At 44.1% G+C, this 2,809-nt stretch overlaps 1 non-coding gene across 1 annotated transcript; it reads left to right on the forward strand.

Moving 5' to 3' along the window:
• The first annotated feature begins 2,022 nt into the window (after positions 1-2,022).
• LOC122752079 lies at positions 2,023-2,186 on the forward strand. Its single transcript, XR_006355881.1, has one exon. It is a non-coding gene; the product is annotated as a U1 spliceosomal RNA (small nuclear RNA).
• The last annotated feature ends 623 nt before the right edge of the window (positions 2,187-2,809 follow it).

The following is a 2,809-nucleotide window of genomic DNA, read 5'->3' on the forward strand; positions in this document are numbered from 1 at the left end:
CTCTAAGTTGTTTGCCTGTAGCCCAAGGCCCTTGAGTTTTCCTGATTTTGACATGTTTATCTGGCCATTGGCTTCTTTTTAGTTCTCTTTGCCCCGTTATTACTGGCATATAGTCAATAAAGGTGGTACGACCTCGAGCTGGAAGAGACTCATTTTCCAGTTGAAGAACCTGAGGGCCAGGTAAGTGAAATGATGTCCCCAGTGTCACACAGGGAGTTAGTGGCACAGGTGAGATTTAACTGTAACTCCAAATCCAGGGGACTTTCTGCTTTCTCAAGTGTGACACATTTGCAAACACAGTAACATGGTCACATCATGGAGGTTGTGTCACTAGGAAAAATTGAGTGGGATGTGCTCTATTATTTTTATTCAAATAATGCTTAAAGTGCACAGTCATGCAGGTATTTTTTTGCATGCTGATTCCAGTTATGTGGCAGTAGTAAGATGCAAAATATAATTTTGAAATAATAAATGTATATTTTCATATAAATACCAAGGATATAGACAAAAGAAAAACAAGATAAAACATTAGAAAATAACTTTCTTCGCAGAAGAAATATGCAGTCTCTTCTCCATTTAGATCATGACAAGGAATTTTCAGCTGTACTAAGATAAAAAGAAATTCTCTTTAAAATCCATTCAGTGTACTGTCTCACTTGTTGATATGTACACAGACATATAACTGACATTGTATCATTAGTCAGATCCCATCTTCCCAGAGCCCGGCCTCTAAGTGTGTTGCAATACATTTTGTGGCCTTCTTGATCGAGATGCTGACAAACTATTTGATATTTCTCAATTTTGACAACTCTGGCTAATTGGAAAGTAGATTCTCCATTCTGAAAGGTTATGGTGATAGGGATGATAGCGGCAGTCTAGTTCTTTTTGTTATCCAATATGACTAAGTCTTGTAGTAGTGCCTCCCCGAATCCTGGAACGGTCAAATTTATGATTTGTAAATTAGCTCATGTTTCTAAAAGTATCTAAGGGCCTATTTCAAACTCTTTCCCACTCCTTCTGGCATAGGGAAAGAAAGTTGCTGTCCATTCAGATGAAAACTTCCAGGATGTTCAACAGGAGGCTACCCAGAAGTCTGGACCAAATGTTTCCTGCTGCTGCACCTCTTTTCCTGTGCTCTCCTGAAAAGCAGAAAGCTATTCAGAAGATAGGTGGGGAAGTCTTCTGGCTGAGGGTCGGGCTTTATTCTATTCCTCACCCTGTTGCTAAGAAAACCGTGGGAATGCTAATGACCCAGTTCGATCGATCGCAAGAAACCAGTAAAGTATCCTCACCCATGAGTCAGCCGTCCAATGTCTGTCTGCCTCTACCACCAGAGACAGAAGATTCATGCCTTCCTCACGACACCTTCCCATAGGTAAGATAGAGGTGCAATCTTTTACTCACCTACTGTTTCAGTGAACAGACTTACGGGTAGATTGAATCACGTTACATTTTTTTACAGGGATAAATCATGAAATACCTGGTGGTATTTAAAAGGGCAATATGAAATCTAAAGAAGTAAATATTACGGATGTAAAACTCAATTATAAAGTAGATCACAAAAGAACATTATGGCGCACACTGCATGTAGATTGCTAAAGAGACCTAATCGCTTCTCACTCTTGCTCTTCACAAGAGTTCATGCAGAAGACCGGCAAATTCCTGTTCTTTGCTGGCAGTCTGTCTCGGAGCTCGGTCTAAGTTCTGCTGATCCGCCAATAGATGGCAGTCTCCAAGTGAGGCAGGTGTGACGGGTGACGTCAGTTAGCGACAGACCGTTATGCAGATGAGGAGACCTCCGTGGGGCATTTGCTCTAAGCCGATAGTGTGTGTGTGGAAAAGGTGGATTTTGAGCGTGGGCCGGACCAGGGGGGTTGGTAGGGGTTGAAGCACTTGGGGGGTTTCGGGTATTGTGTGTGTGGAGCGTGTGTGATTGGGCATTGGGAGCGTCGGTTGAGTGAGTGATCGTGTGTTTAGAGTGTGTGAGTGTGTAGGGGGTTGTGGAGCGTGGGGTGGGCAGGCATACTTACCTGGCAGGGGTGATTCCATGATCACGAAGGTGGTTTCCCCAGGGCGAGGCTTATCCATTGCACTCCGGATGGGCTGACCCCTGCGATTTCCCCAAATGCGGGAAACTCGACTGCATAATTTGTGGTAGTGGGGGACTGCGTTCGCGCTCTCCCCTGATCTGCTGTTTTCCAAAAGTAGCTCGTGAACTCGTCCCGCGTCTGTTCCTATTTTCTTCCTTTAAAAATATCTCCAAACTAGCATTTCACTTCTTCCCCCATAACATGAAGAAAAGTGCGTGCGTCTGTGTGTCTTCCAAATCTAAAGTCTCCTCTCTGGGGGTCGATGCCTGAAAGTGGACAGAGCAAGCTCTCTACTAAGTCCATCTTCGGGGTTCAAATGCAAAAAGCATTTCCATCCAACAGCTTCCTTTTGTTGGTCCTTTCCATTATTGCAGGATGAAGTCGCTGCCCCAAGTAATTCTGGGCACTTAAGTACCAGCTTTTGTTTTCCGATTTCATGCGTTCTTTTCAATGAACAATTTAAAAAAATTTCCCTCTCCCTAGCACCTCTTACTGCTGGGAAAACAAGACCCGGTGTGGCATCACTGGCCACAACAAAACATCAAACCCCAAAACCAAACCTCTCATTCTGCCGCCCGGAGTACGTACATCACATCACGTCTCGGGTAGAAGATGGGAAGCCTACTTTACCACCAGTCTCCTGGAATCTCAGTTGGTCGATGCCAATTTTGAACGTACACGTAGGAGCTGTGATGAATTCCTAGGCTCCCTCGTGTTTT

The sequence above is a fragment of the Dromiciops gliroides genome, chromosome 3 (assembly GCF_019393635.1).
Source record: "Dromiciops gliroides isolate mDroGli1 chromosome 3, mDroGli1.pri, whole genome shotgun sequence".
In the NCBI taxonomy this organism is placed as follows: Eukaryota; Metazoa; Chordata; class Mammalia; order Microbiotheria; family Microbiotheriidae; genus Dromiciops; species Dromiciops gliroides.